The following is a 15,737-nucleotide window of genomic DNA, read 5'->3' as shown; positions in this document are numbered from 1 at the left end:
TATTTTACCAGGTATATTTTAGTTATTCTCTGCATAAAATTAATTTAGAATATTTTTATTTAGTAAAAAATGTGTTTATCGTTTAAGAAATGAGTTCACCAAATACAACTCATACTGTATCTGCACAAAAGTTCACTATCAGCCCTCCTGCATCTTCTTGGTCTTCAGGTACTGAGCCTATGTTAAAATGGGAAGAGTGGAAAGAATATTTTTTAAATTACATTGCGGCAATTGATGAGAAGAGCACAATGTCAGAAGAACAGAAAAAAAGATTACTTTTACATGCTTTTGGTCATATTAGGCTTAAAATGTACAATCAATTGAATAAAATGGAAGTGGATGGTGACATCATTATTTTTAATGCAGCTATTCAAGACCTAGGGGGTCATTACAACCCTGGCGGACGGTGTTAAAGTGGCGGTAAGACCGCCAACAGGCTGGCGGTAACATTTTTGCAATTACGACCGTGGCGGAAACCGCCAACAAAGACAGTCACTTTAACACTCAGACAGCCACAGCGGTACAGACCAACAGCTTGGCGGTCACCGCCAACAGACAGGCGGGAGACAATGTACCGCCCACACTATTATGACAGGCCAATCCGCCACCTTTTCCGGGGCGGATACAACGCGGATAAAAAACACGGCGGAAACAGGCATTTCGAATGAAAAACGCTCACCTCTACACACTCCACGAGGAACGAGGACAGCATGGAGCCGGAACTTCAAATTCTTCCAGCGCTAGTCTTCCTGCTCTTCTACGAGGATCACCAATGCCGGCGGTGAAGAGCACGGTGATTACTGCACCTACGACATAGGGGAGGGGGGAGGCAAAAAACAGGGACACACACACTCAACACCCCAACCCCCACCCCGACCCTCACCCACTATAACACACACACAAATGCTTATCTATACATTAGAGTAACACCCCCCAACCCCCCTGGAAGAATGCAAAGACAAAAGGAAATGAGTGTAACTATTGTAATATATCAAAAATCAGTAAGCAAAAATATACATATATATATATACACTATAAACAAAATATACACCACGATTATTAGTGCAGGTTTTGCATCATTCATAGTCCGTGGACCACTGGGCCCAAAATGCATGGGCGAGGCCCACACAAGATACCCGAACATGACGGAGAGAACACTGCTGGGGCATCAGATAGAAATACAACAGGCACCTCAGGGGGAAGGGAAGGGGGGGCACCTCAGCCGGATGAGTGCACGACGCCAGATCCACGAGGGAGCTCCATGCCCATTGATCAATCCTGGGGAGTGCAAAGCCACAGTCTCTCAAGTCTCTACAGTGGGTGGTTTGCCCACTGTACCATCCTGGGGAGTGCAAAGCCACAGTCTCTCAAGTCTCTACAGTGGGTGGTTTGGCCACTGTTCCATCTCAAGTCTCTACAGTGGTTGGTTTGCCACTACACCATCCTGGGGAGTGCAAAGCCACAGTCTCTCAAGTCTCTACAGTGGGTGGTTTGGCCACTGTTCCATCTCAAGTCTCTACAGTGGTTGGTTTGCCACTACACCATCCTGGGGAGTGCAAAGGCACAGTCTCTCAAGTCTCTACAGTGGGTGGTTTGCCCACTGTACCATCCTGGGGAGTGCAAAGCCACAGTCTCTCAAGTCTCTACAGTGGTTGGTTTGCCCACTGTACCATCCTGGGGATTGCAAAGCCACGGTCTCTCAAGTGGATGCATGTCTCCACTGGTTCTGGAGGGGGACTGGTGCCAGGAGTGCTTCATCCTGTGCATGACAGACGGAGTGGATGCATATCTCCACTGGTTCTGGATTGGAACTGGTGCCCAGAGTGCAGCACTCACCCCGTGATGGTCCCAGTTCCGTCACTGCCCCTGCCGCAAATGGCTAGCGGTGTTTTCCATGGTGGTCTTTGCCCTGTTCAGCGGTCTTTGCCCTGTTCAGCGGACTTTGCCCTGTTCAGCGGTGCTTGAGTTGGCAGTTTCTGACCTGTTCAGCGGTGCTTGAGTTGGCAGTTTCTGACCTGTTCAGCGGTGCTTGCCCTGTTCAGCGGTCCTTGCCCTGTTCAGCGGTGCTTGCCATGGCGGTCTTTGCCCTGTTCAGCGGTGCTTGCCCTGTTCAGCAGTGCTTGAGTTGGCAGTTTCTGACCTGTTCAGCGGTGCTTGCCCTGTTCAGCGGTCCTTGCCCTGTTCAGCAGTGCTTGCCATGGCGGTCTTTGCCCTGTTCAGCGGTCTTTGCCCTGTTCAGCGGTGCTTGCCCTGTTCAGCGGTGCTTGAGTTGGCAGTTTCTGACCTGTTCAGCGGTGCTTGAGTTGGCAGTTTCTGACCTGTTCAGCGGTGCTTGCCCTGTTCAGCGGTCCTTGCCCTGTTCAGTGGTGCTTGCCATGGCGGTCTTTGCCCTGTTCAGCGGTGCTTGCCCTGTTCAGCGGTGCTTGAGTTGGCAGTTTCTGACCTGTTCAGCTGTGCTTGAGTTGGCAGTTTCTGACCTGTTCAGCGGTGCTTGCCCTGTTCAGAGGTCCTTGCCCTGTTCAGCGGTGCTTGCCATGGCGGTCTTTGCCCTGTTCAGCGGTCTTTGCCCTGTTCAGCGGTGCTTGCCATGGTGGTCAGTCATTGCCCAGCTGGCCTGTGGCTGGCGGTCCTTCATGGGTCAGCTGGGCTGTGGCTTGCGGGGCCCTCCTGGGCAGTGACGATGGGGCTGGCGGTGGCCTCTTCCTGGGCAGTGACGATGGGGCTGGCGGTGGCCTCTTCCTGGGCAGTGGCGATGGGGCTGGCGGTGGCCTCCTGGCCGGCGGGGATGATGGCGGTCTTCTCCGCCGTGCTGCTCCTCCCAGACTTTGCAGGTTTCCTCTGCCCCTTCCCCACCTTGGGAGAAGTCACAGCTGAGTCCACACTCCCCCGGGGACCCCTATGAGCGGCTTGGCTGGCTGGAGTCTTCCCCCTCTCCCGCCGGGCACTGTCCAACTTCTGGTGCTTCACAGGGGGGGGACTGGCTGTGCTGTGGCTCCGTGCCACACTGGCTGCCCTGGTGGCCGGTGCACTCCACATACCTGTAACAACAGGCACCACTGGTCCCGGAGATTTTTTGGCTGAGGTGCTAGTACAGGACCTATGAGTTGGAGGGGGGGTGGTGGTGGGAAATAGGTTAAGGGTGGACAGGAAAAGTTTTTTGGACACACTTCGACGGGTAGCTGGAGGGGGTTTGGGAGTGGAGGAAGAGGTTGTGGTTGTAGGAGGTGTAAGTTTTGTGGATTTGGGTGCAGGTGCATGCGCTGGAGGCTGTCGTGAGGTGGATGGCTGTTGGGTGGGTGTGTGCCTGCGTTGGTGTATCTTCAGAGGGGGCGTCCCAGAGACACTGGGAGAGGACACAGGGGATGTGTAAATGGTAGTGGGGGTGGTGAGTGCATGTGAGCAGGGTGTGGTGGTGGGTGTGCTGGTGAGGGACGTAGTGGCTGTAGTGGTAGTGCATGCAGGTGTGTGTGTAGACGAGACTGGGAGGGAGGAGGGAGACAAGGAGGAGGGGGACTCAGTAGAGGCAGTGGATGTTGGTGTGTCTGTATGTGTGTGATGCTTGCCTGAGTGCCTGTGGGATGTGTGGTGCTTATGTTTGCCTGAGCTTCCCTTGTGTGGTGAGGTGTGTGCAGGCTGGTCTGATGGTGTGCTTGGGATAGGCAGAGGTACAGGGGATTGGGTGTGGGTGGAGGAATTTGGAGGGGGAGGCTAGACACAGGGACAATGGCTGCCATCAGTGCTGAGGCCAGAGTTTGAAGGGATCGATGAAGGGCAGCCTGACCAGAATGAATGCCCTCCAGGAATGCATTTGTGTGTTGCAACTCCCTTTCTACACCCTGGATGGCATTAAAAATGGTAGACTGCCCAACAGTGAGGGACCTGAGGAGGTCAATGGCCTCCTCACTGAGGGCAACAGAGGTGACAGGGGCAGGGGCTGAGGTGCCTGGGGCGAAGGTGATGCCCACCCTCCTGGGTGAGCGGGCACGGGGCGAAGGCTGAGGGGCTGCTGGGAGGGCAGTGCTGGTAGGTGGGGTGGCGGCTGTACCTGTAGTAGTGGGGGGCACAGATGTTGCCGCCACCACAAGGGAGCTCCCATCGGAGGACGAGTCCGTGTCGCTGGTTGCAGATCCTGTGACCGCCGTGGTGCTCCCCTCGCCCTCCGTCCCACTGGTGTATTCTGAGTTCGGGTGAAACTGAGTGTCCTCCCACTGACCCAGTGGGAAACTCGTAAAGGTCCCGGCGGGGAGGCTGCCACACTGGTGGCAACCTACCTGTCGGAATTTCGGTGGACAGGCTTTGCTGTCTGCCGAAGTCATAATCAGGCCCAAAGTCTTCTGTATGGAAGACATTCTTAACTCTTTCTCCAACTGATACTTATTTCCTATGAGGTTTTATTTTAAGTCCCTACCTCCATTATGATCCTTGCAATGGTGTTGCAGAACCAGTGATTGGCCGTAGGTAGTGCTGGACTTACTACAAAAAGTTAGTTACTACAAAAGTGCTGTTTGTGGATACTGAAGAGCAGTAAACATTCAAAAGTGTAAATTACCTTTGCAAATCAGGCCCATTTATACATAAAAGGTTGACTCACAAGCTGGATTTCAAGTCTGAATTCAGCTTGTCAATTGGTTTACAATGCCAAGAAGCCCAGATATTCATTATGAGTTGGCACATGAGTTAGAAAATAAGACTTGTGAGTTGCACAAAGTTACTGTTCTGGAGAAACAGCACATCGATGCAAGGGCAGGCTGAGTCTACGTTACCTCAGATAAAATCAGGACACATCCAATGGGTACTTAAGGTGTAATCTAAGACATAGAACATGAGCAAAATTTTTGTCATGTGTTCTGAGTCTCCTGTCTGCTCAACATGCCAAAGGCATTTTGCCCTGCTGAAGAACTTTAATAAATCTCAGGTATATTAAGTAGTGCCTTGGGGTAGGGTTCAAATGAGAACTCAACAAAGAGAGATCACTTTCATAATAAAGATAATTCATTTTTTTAATTGGCAGTCTATTTGGAATTCTCAGTAGGCAGACTATGCACTGATGTCTCCATTCACAAAATAAGTCAGAGGTATGCTTTTCTGGGGGCTGTTCCTACATTAGAATGACATTTCTGACTTTCTTGGAATACACAATGAAATCAGAGGTGCTTTGCGCGCCTATTCAAAAAGCTATTTGTAGACCTAGTTGGAACTTAGGTGAGTGAACAGCATTGACGGGTGCATATTCAATATTGTCATTCACAAAAATGTGATTTAGCAGTGTTAAACAGATTGCAATTAGATCCTTATAGTGCAATTTTGTGTGTGAGAAAATTGTTTCACAAGGATAGGTTGTGAGTGCTCCAGATTGGAAAAGCCTACAAAAGTTGATGAACATCCACAAATTAGCAAGTGTGTTGGTATTCACACAGCCTTTCCAGGTAGTGTCCATCCCAACCCTCATAATTTGAGTTTGCTGGCAAGCAGCAATAGTCCCTGCAATATTGAGCCTTTAATTACATGTAAAATCCAAGAATGTCAGAAATGTGCCCTAAATGTAGGTTTAACCTTCTAGGGGCATACTTCAAACTTTCTTTGGGAATTGGTTCATTTGAAAAATGAAAATGATGCAATTTCCCAGGAGTATTTACATGTATGTGTGTGAATATCTATGTATATATATATACATATATATAAGTGCAACAGGTAAACATTATAAAATGGTGCAATTACATTTTAGAAAATAGAATTGCTACCCTATTTAGGAAGAGGCTGCAGTCTTGATGTATGGTGTGGCCGAACTCCTAAAAACCCAGCGCAATCGAAGTCTTGTAATACAAACAGGTTTCTGTGATAATTCACTTACTCACCATTTGTTTCTTGGCACAAGCAATAAGGCCATCATAAGATATGTTTACAACAAAATCACAAGCTTTGGCAATGCCAATGAGTCTGGCGTTGTCCGTCAGCGTTTCAGTAGTTCTTGTTTTGCTTTGTCATGGATTTTGCAAAACTTTATTGTTTGTGAAGCTGCGGAGTGTTAATTAATCTTAAAATAAGACACTGACTAAAGACAAAAAAAATGTGGGTCCTCAAAAAAGCACACATTACCATTGTACTCCCTGGCACTGAAGTCAACTACTTTGTGTGCGGATGTGGTCCTTGTGAAAGTTGCGAAAGGGCAGCCTGCTGTAACTCATAGTGAAGTCAGCCAATGGCCGAAGTGGAATGACACAATGCCCCTTGATCTATGCTTAAGTGGGATGGAGGAACATGTTAATGGCATAACTACAGACAAATGGTTGAAGTAAGGCTGAAAACCTGAATAATTAAGGCCCTCATTCCAACCCTGGCGGTCGGTGTTAAAGCGGCGGCTAACCCGCCAACAGGCTGGCGGTTAAAAAAATGGAATTCTGACCCTGGCGGAAACCGCCAACAGAGACCGCCACTTTAACACTCCGACCGCCACGGCAGGACAAACAAACAGCGCGGCGGTCACCACCAACAGACAGGAGGGAGACAATGTACCGCCCACCCTATCACAACCCACCAATCCGCCACCTTTTCCGGGGCGGTAGCCCCGCCGATAAAAACACGGCGGAAACAGACATTTCAAACCGAAAACGCTCACCTCCATACACCCCACGAAGAATCTGGACAGCATGGAACCCGAATTACACATCCTACCAGCTATTGTATTCCTACTCCTCTACCAGGAGCACGAACGCCGGCGCAGAAGACAACGGTGAGTACTGCACCTACGACACAGGGGAGGGGGGAGGAGAAAATATTACGGGGACACACATACGCGACACGCCCACCCCCACCCACTACAACACACACATCAATGCATAGCAATACATCACTGTTACAACCCCCAAGCCCCCCGAAAGAATGTAAAGACAAAAGGAATAGATCATAAACAGTCGAATATATTGGATCATTGCCTTATAAAAATATCACACATTTAAAACTAATATATACATAAATATTAAAAGTCCGATAATTCTAGCTGTCATTGTCTGTGGACCACTGGGCCCAAATCACATGGGCAAGGCCCACACAAGATACCTGACCTAAACGGAGAGAACACTGCATGGGCATCAGATAGAAAAACTACAGGCACCTCAGGGGGAAGGGAAGGGGGGGCACCTCAGCCACATGAGTACACGACGCCAGATCCACGAGGGGCCTCCATGGCCACTGTCCCATCCTGGGGAGTGCAAAGCCACAGTCTCACAAGTCTCTACAGTGGGTGGGTTGCCCACTGTTCCATCCTGGGGAGGGCAAAGCCACAGTCTCACAAGTCTCTACAGTGGGTGGCTTGCCCACTGCCATATCCTGGGGAGTGCAAAGCCACAGTCTCTCAAGTCTCTACAGTGGGTGGCTTGCCCACTGTCCCATCCTGGGGAGTGCAAAGCCACAGTCTCACAAGTCTCTACAGTGGGTGGCTTGCCCACTGCCATATCCTGGGGAGTGCAAAGCCACAGTCTCTCAAGTCTCTACAGTGGGTGGCTTGCCCACTGTCCCATCCTGGGGAGTGCAAAGCCACAGTCTCACAAGTCTCTACAGTGGGTGGCTTGCCCACTGCCATATCCTGGGGAGTGCAAAGCCACAGTCTCTCAAGTGGATAACAGTTTCCACTGGTACTGGAGGGGGACTAGTGCCCAGAGTGCTTCGTGCAGTCCTGCCCGACACAGATGCGGGCCTGCCCCTTCCGCAAATGGGCCAGCTGTGCTTGAGATGAAGGGCCCAGTTCAGCGGTGCTTGAGACGGCGGTGCCCGGCGGTGCCCAGCGGAGCGGTGCTTGAGATGAAGGGCCCAGCGGAGCGGTGCTTGAGACGCGGTGCCCAGCGGAGCGGTGCTTGAGATGAAGGGCCCAGCGGAGCGGTGCTTGAGACGCGGTGCCCAGCGGAGCGGTGCTTGAGATGAAGGGCCCAGCGGAGCGGTGCTTGAGACGGCGGTGCCCAGCGGAGCGGTGCTTGAGACGGCGGTGCCCAGCGGAGCGGTGCTTGAGATGAAGGGCCCAGCGGAGCGGTGCTTGAGACGGCGGTGCCCAGCGGAGCGGTGCTTGAGATGAAGGGCCCAGCGGAGCGGTGCTTGAGACGGCGGTGCCCAGCGGAGCGGTGCTTGAGATGAAGGGCCCAGCGGAGCGGTGCTTGAGACGGCGGTGCCCAGTTCAGCGCTGCTTGAGATGAAGGTGCCCTGTTCAGCGGAGCTTGAGACGGCGGTGCCCAGTTCAGCGCTGCTTGAGATGAAGGTGCCCAGTTCAGCGGTGCTTGAGACGGCAGTGCCCTGTTCAGCGGTGCTTGAGACGGCGGTGCCCTGTTCAGCGGTGCTTGAGACGGCGGTGCCCTGTTCAGCGGTGCTTGAGACGGCGGGGCCCAATTCAGCGGTGCTTGTGATGAAGGTGCCCTGTTCAGCGGTGCTTGAGATGAAGGTGCCCTGTTCAGCGGTGCTTGAGACGGCGGTGCCCTGTTCAGCGGAGCTTGAGACAGCGGTGCCCAGCGGAGCGGTGCTTGAGATGAAGGGCCCAGTTTAGCGGTGCTTGAGATGAAGGGCCCAGTTCAGCGGTGCTTGATTGAAAGGGCCCAGTTCAGCGGTGCTTGTTTGAAAGGGCCCAGTTCAGCGGTTCCGGCCCAGGCATGGGTGTCACTCGCCACCTGGCATGTGGCTGGCAGGGCCTTCCTGCCCATCTGTCCGTTGGCTTGCGGGGCCCTCCTGGGCTGCCGTACCGGGCCTCTGGGTGTCCTCCTGCACACCTGGGAGGGGGCTGGTGGGGCACTCCTGGGCAGCTGGCCTGCTGCCGGACTTGTCGGGCGTGCTGCCCTTCCCACCCTTCCCTGGTCGTCTGTGGCCCTTTGACCCCTTTGGCGGTGTGCCAGGTGGCACCCCACTTCCAGACGGAGCCGGGGTAGGGATTTTGGTCCCTGGTGTCCGTGGCCTCTCGCGCCGGGCACTGCTCACTTTTGGCTGCTTTTCCGGGGGTGGGCTGGGCGTGCCTTGGCTCCTCGCCGGAGTTGTTGCCCTTGAGGGTGGGGGACTCCACAGTCCTTGGACAACAGTCCTGATAGGTCCTGGTTTGGTGGTGGCTGAGGTGCTGATTGCAGTCTTATGAGATGGACGGGGTGGGGGAGTTGTTGGAAAGAGGTTAAGGTTGGCAAGGAAAAGTAATTTGGAAAGAGAGTGACGGGTAGTTGTAGTGGGTATGGGAGTGGAGGAAGAGGATGTGGTTGTAGGAGTGTGAAGTCTGGTGTCTTTGGGTGCAGGTGCTTGGGCTGGAGGCTGTCGTGAGGTGGATGGCTGTTGGGTGGGTGGCTGCTTGCGTTTGTGTGGTTTGGAAGAGGGGGTGACAGACACACTGGGAGAAGACACAGGGGACGTGTACATGGTAGTGGGGGTGGTGACTGCACGTGTGCGGAGTGTTCTGGTGGGTGTGCTGGTGATGGACGTAGTGGCTGAAGATGTTGTGCATGCAAGTGTGAGTGGAGACGTCACAGGGAGGGAGGAGGGAGACGAGGAGGAGGGGGACACAGTGGAGGCAGTGGCTGTTGGTATGTCTGCATGTGGATGTTGCTTGTGTGAATACTTGTGTGATGTGTGGTGCTTATGTCTGGATGAGCTTCCCTTGGGTGTTGAGGTGTGTGCAGGCTGGTCTGTAGGTGTGTCTGGGATAGGCAGAGGTACAGGGGATTGGGTCTGGGTGGAGGAAGTTGGAGGGGGGAGGCTAGAGACAGGGACAATTGCTGCCGTCAGTGCTGAGGCCAGAGCATTGAACGATCGCTGATGGGCAGCCTGACCCGAATGAATGCCCTCCAGGTATGCATTACTCCGGTGCACCTCCCTTTCTACACCCTTATGGCATTCAAAAGGGTAGACTGCCCAACAATGAGCGTCCTCAGGAGGTCAATGACCTCCTCACTGAGGGCAGCAGGGGTGACTGGGGCAGGGCCTGAGGTGCCTGGGGTGAAGGAGATGCCCACCTTCCTGGGTGAGTGGGCACGGGGCGAAGGCTGAGGGGCTGCTGGGAGGGCGGTGCTGGTGTGCTGGGTGGCGGCTGTACCTGTTGTTGCGGGGGGCACGGATGTTGCCGCCACCACAAGGGAGCTCCCTTCAGAGGACGAGTCGCTGCCAATGACATCAGCACGAGTCCCCGCTGTGGAGCTCCCCTCGCCCTCCGTCTCACTGGTGAAATCCGACTCAGTTGCATGGCCCGCCATGGCCATGTGAGATGCAGCTCTCTCGTGCTCCGATGCCACTTCTCCTCCGCCTGATGATGCTGATGCACACATGAACAGGAAGACCACAAAAAAGGGGGGGGGAGAAATGAAGACATGTTGAGTGCATGGATTACCGCTACCGTTGGCAGAAAAGACAGACACAGAATCCCCCTGCACTACGCCGCGCACTTGGGGTCCACTACGCAATCCGTGGGACATTGCCTACAAGCCTATCGATGACAACTGCACACATAGATGAGACAGGGCCATGGATACCTGAACTTGGCACCCTACAGCGGTGGGGGGTGGGGGCACAGGGCCATGCCTTACGGAGGGGCCTAGCCTACAGAATTCGCCCTGGCCTAGGGAGACCCACAGCCCTCCTCCCCCACCCAGACACCTCCACTGCGCGCAAAGTCACCAGAATGAGACTGTACTCACCCCCTTGTGTCTGCTGTGATGTCCTCATGCGTCCATCCAAATCGGGGTAGGCCACCGCCAGGATCCGGGACATCAGGGGGGTCAATTGACGACTGGCACCCCTCCTACGTTGGGAGGCCATCCCCAGCAGAGCCTCCGCCGTCTTCCTGCTCCCGCGGCGGATGTCCTCCCACCTCTTCCGGCAGTGGGTGCCCCGTCTGTTGTGGACCCCCAGGGTCCGGACATCCTTGGCGATGGCACGTCAAATCGCGATTTTCTGGTGGGCGCTGACCTATGTGACATGTACAGGGAGAGAAAAATTGTCATCACCTTCTGCATGCTCAATGTGAGTGGCCCCCCATCCCCACCCTTGCCATGTGGCACATGCTCTCATCTGTCGTCTGATGCATGACTCAATCGCTCCCCTCCTCACCATCTTTCATCCACCCGACTCAACCCAGGCATTGCCCACAAAGCATGGTCCCAGTGTACTTACCTGTTGGTCTGGAGGACCGTAGAGTAGCGCATACTGGGGGAGGACCCCATCCACGAGTTTCTCCAATTCTTCAGAAGTGAAGGCAGGGGCCCTTTCTCCAGTCGCAGCAGCCATTGTCTCTTCCAGACCGAGGTCACAGCAGCACTTGCAGTGTAGGTCCTCTCCTGTGGAAGATCAGGTATCGAGTGATTAAGCTGATAGAAAATGGCGGTAACGCCCCGCGGCGGTGCGTACCGCGACCGCCGGCGCACATCGTCATTGGCTCGTGAAACCCATAGGATTCAATGTGAACCAATGCGGCTTTGCGCCGCGGTCTTTGACCGCCTACCGCCACGGTGTGCCACGGCAGCGCATTTACCTCACATCCCAATGTCGCACTTCACAGGTCAGGCAGCCGCCATTTCAAGGGCCCACATGGCTTAATTTCTACTGCGTCACACATACCTAGGCCTTTCCTCAACACTCATACACACCATTCAATGCATAGTGAATCGTGTTGTGTGCAAGATGTGGGAACGTACCTGTGGGTTGATTGACTCTGTGCTCGCTGTTTTCCTTCCTAGGCACCGTCCGCTTGGCAATGCGAGGATATGGAGGAATCTTCCTGTGTACAGACCGCTGGTGGACCTGTCGACAATGGAGGAACGACATGTCATTCTTTCATACAGGCTTGACCGAGCCACTATACATGAACTGTGTGCCCAGCTGGAGGCAGACCTGATGTCACCCATCCGCCAACCCACAGGGATCCCCCCTCTAGTGCAGGTGCTGTCAGTACTCCATTTCTTAGCAAGTGGGTAATTTCAAACAACAGTGGCCATATCATCAGGGATGTCTCAACCTATGTTTTCCAAGGTGTTGTCCAGAGTGTTGTCTGCCCTGCTCAAACACATGCGGATCTACATCGTTTTCCCTGAGGTGGGGGATTTGCCTACAGTGAAGGGTGACTTCTATGCCCTTGGACATATCCCCAACATCATAGGTGCCATTGATGGGACCCATGTGGCTTTGGTACCCCCCAGAGAAAGTGAACAGGTGTACAGGAACAGGAAAAGTTATCATTCGATGAATGTACAGATGGTCTGTTTGACAGACCAGTACATCTCCCATGTTAATGCCAAGTTCCCTGGCTCTGTGCATGGCGCCTACATCCTGCGCAATAGCAGCATCCCGTATGTGATGGGGCAACTCCAAAGGCACCGTGTGTGGCTATTAGGGGACTCTGGTTACCCCAACCTTTCCTGGCTATTGACCCCAGTGAGGAATACCAGGACCAGGGCAGAGGAACGCTACAATGAGGCCCATGGGCGGACTAGGAGGGTGATCGAACGCACCTTTGGCCTCCTGAAGGCCAGGTTCAGGTGCCTCCATATGACAGGTGGATCCCTAATGTACTCACCAAAGAAGGTGTGCCAGATCATCGTGGCCTGCTGTATGCTTCACAACCTGGCTTTGCGCCGCCAGGTGCCTTTTCTGCCGGAGGATGGTCCAGATGGTGGTGTTGTAGCAGCTGTGGAGCCTGTGGAGAGTGAAGAAGAGGAAGCCGAAGAGGACGACATAGACAACAGGAACACAGTAATAGAGCAATACTTTCAGTGACACACAGGTAAGAGTAGACACATTTACTTAAAGACTCCTACCTCTCTACTGTCTGACTTTTTCCCCCAGTGTATGGTAACTGTGTTGTGACTTTCCCTTCCGTTTTCAGAGCTGTGGACCCAACTGCGTGACATCTGCTTAGTTTCCCCATGGACTACAGCTGTGTGACAGCGTTTTTTTGGCATCACTATGTGAATAACAATTTTGGCACTGTCATGTCTAAAACATTTGTTAAAATCACAGAAAGACTCCAGATTGTTTATGTGCAATAAGTGTGTTTATTCAAGTGCTCTAATTTGGATGGGTGGTTGCAAATCGGTGAGGGGTGATGGTGGAAGATTGTCCATGGCAGAGTCCAGACTATCAGGTTCACAGGTGCATTGTCCAAATGCCTGTGGGAAGTGGAGCAGGGGCAGTTTAATGTTGGACAGGGTGACAATGTGGGACAGTGGGATGACAATCAGGGCGGTATCCTTTGCTGGCGGGGGTCTTGACATGTTACTCTGTCTTCTTCCTGGATCTCAGGGCCCGCTTGCGGGGTGGTTCTCCTTCTGCAGGGGGTGGGGTTCTGGTGGCCTGTTGGTCTTCTGTCGGGGCCTCCTGTCCACTAGCGCCGGCGGAGGTGGTAGCCTGTACTTGGTCCATGCTAGTGTCAGGGGCCCTTTGAGGTGCCAGAGTGGTCCGTAATGTGGAGATTAACTCATTCAGGGCCACTACGATGGAACCCATTTCTTGAAACCTGGCCAGGACCGTCGCCATCGTCTCCTGGGAGTGGTGGTATGCTCCCATGATGGAGGAGAGGGCCTCGTGGAGAGTGGGTTCCCTAGGCTTGTCCCCCCCCCTGTCGCACAGCTGCCCTCCCAGTTCCCCTGTTTCCTTGGGCCTCCGTCCCCTGGACCGTGTGCCCACTACCACTGCCCCCAGGTCCCTGTTGTTGTTGGGGTGGTGGGTTAGCCTGGGTTCCCTGTAGTGGACACACCGCTGATTGACGTGTCCTGGGGACAGAGGTATGGGGTGGGTGCTGTGCTGGTGTTCCCAGAGGGGGGTAGGTCTGCTGTGGCCTGTGCCTGTCTGAGGGGAACCGACTGTCCAGAGGTCCCCGATGGACCGGGCTGGTCATCTAGATCCAGGGAGACAGAGCTGCTGTCCTCACTGTGGGCCTCTTCTGGGGGTGGAGGGGACATTTGTGGACCCTCCTTCGCGGTGACCTGGCGTTCGGGTCCTGCAGGGGTATAAAAGTATGGTTATTGCTTCTGTGTGTGCCAATGGCGTGCAATGGGTGGGTGCCCGTGTACCCCAGTGCTGGCATTCCTTTGTGGGGGCTGTTGTGATGGTGTTTTGGGGGGGGGGTGATGGGTACGTGCATTGGGCATGCTTTGGTGATGGGTGTCCATGCTTTGGGGCCGCATGCAGGGCTAAGTTTTGGGATGGGTGGGTTGTGATGGTGAGACATTTGCAAGGGGTAGTTGTGAAGGGGGTGAGGGTGGGGGTATGAGTTGGCATGCAGGTGGGGTGGGGGGGATGAAGTAGTGAAGATGAGACTTACCAGTCCATTCCTCCGCCTACTCCAGCGAGGCCCTCAGGATGCAGGATGTTCAAGACTTGCTCCTCCCATGTTGTAAATTCGGGGGGAGGAGGTGGGGGTCCGCCGCCAGTCCGCTGTACCGCAATGTTGTGCCTTGATACCATGGAACGCACCTTCCCCCGTAGGTCGTTCCACCTATTCCTGATGTCATCCCGATTTCTTGGGTGCTGTCCCACAGCGTTGACCCTGTCCACTATTCTGCTCCATAGCTCCATCTTCCTGGCAATGGTGGTGTGCTGCACCTGTGTCCCGAACAGCTGGGGCTCGACTCGTAGGATTTCCTCCACCATGACCCTGAGTTCAGCATCTGAGAACCTGGGGTGTCTTTGAGGTGCCATGGGGTGGTGTGGATGATGTGTGGGGTGGAGTGTGTAGTGATAGGTGGGGTGCTATTTAGTGGTGTGTTGTGTGAGGTGCGTGGAAGTTCTGTGGGTATTGGTATTGTGTGCCTGTGGATGCTTGTTTGTAGATTGTGGTGTCTCTCTCTGGTCTTCGTTCGAAATTTCTGGTCGCAAGGGTTTGTGGGTGATGTGGGTGTGTGTTTTATAATGTATTGGGTGTGTGGGAGTGGTGTGTGTATGTGTATCAGGTGTGTGTATTTCGAATTGTCCAATGTGGTACTGTTTTGTACGTGTATGTGTATTTCGACCGCGGCGGTGTGTACCGCCAATAGAATACCGCGGTTGAAAGACCGCCGCGTGGATTTGTGGGTCGTAATGGCATGGGCGTATTTCTGTTGGCGTGACGATGGAGGTTTGGTCATCGCCAGTTTATCGCTGACCTTTGGTGTGGCGGACTTTTGTGGATGGCGGTATTTTAGCGGTTTGCCTAGTGTGGGTCAGAATGACCGTGGCGGTTTACCGCGACCGCGGCGGTGTTATGGCGGTCTTCTGTCTGGCGGTAAGTGCCTTTTACCGCCGAGGTTGGAATGACCACCTAAGTGTCATAAATCATTGTCATAAATGCCTTGACCCAAAAAATCCAATTGTTCTGCCTTTGACTGCCACCCTCTTGCCTTAAAGGAAAGGAAATGAGAAAGAAAGAAAAGAAAAGCAAAGAAAAGAAAAGAGAAGAAAAGAAAGGAAAAGAAGAAAGAAAGAAAGAAAGAAAGAAAGAAAGAAAGAAAAAGAATGACATAGGAAAGAAAGAAAGAAAGAATGAAAGAGAAAGAAAGAAAGAAGGAAATACAAAAAGGCAAGAAAGAAGGAAAGACAGAAAAAGAAAAGAAGGACACAAAAACAAAGTAAGAAAGAAAAAAGGAAATAATGAAAGAAAGAAAGAAAGAAAGAAACAAAGAAAGAAAGAAAGTAGGAAAGAAAGTAAGAAGGAATAAAAAGGAAGGAAAGAGAAAGAAAATGGAAAGAAAGAAGGAAAGAAGGAAAAAAGGCAAGAGAAAGTTGGAAAGAAATAATAATAATAATAATGATAATGA

At 53.0% G+C, this 15,737-nt stretch overlaps 1 protein-coding gene across 1 annotated transcript in view; it reads right to left on the bottom strand.

Moving 5' to 3' along the window:
- Positions 1-15,737, bottom strand: part of LOC138262457 (ferroportin-like) — a 282,512-nt gene that overhangs the window by 68,536 nt on the left and 198,239 nt on the right. The gene's annotated exons all lie outside the window — the stretch shown is intronic.

Source organism: Pleurodeles waltl, chromosome 10 (genome assembly GCF_031143425.1).
Source record: "Pleurodeles waltl isolate 20211129_DDA chromosome 10, aPleWal1.hap1.20221129, whole genome shotgun sequence".
NCBI lineage: Eukaryota > Metazoa > Chordata > Amphibia > Caudata > Salamandridae > Pleurodeles > Pleurodeles waltl.
Note: the sequence above shows the minus strand (reverse complement) of the source record. Positions and strands in the feature narration are given on the sequence as shown.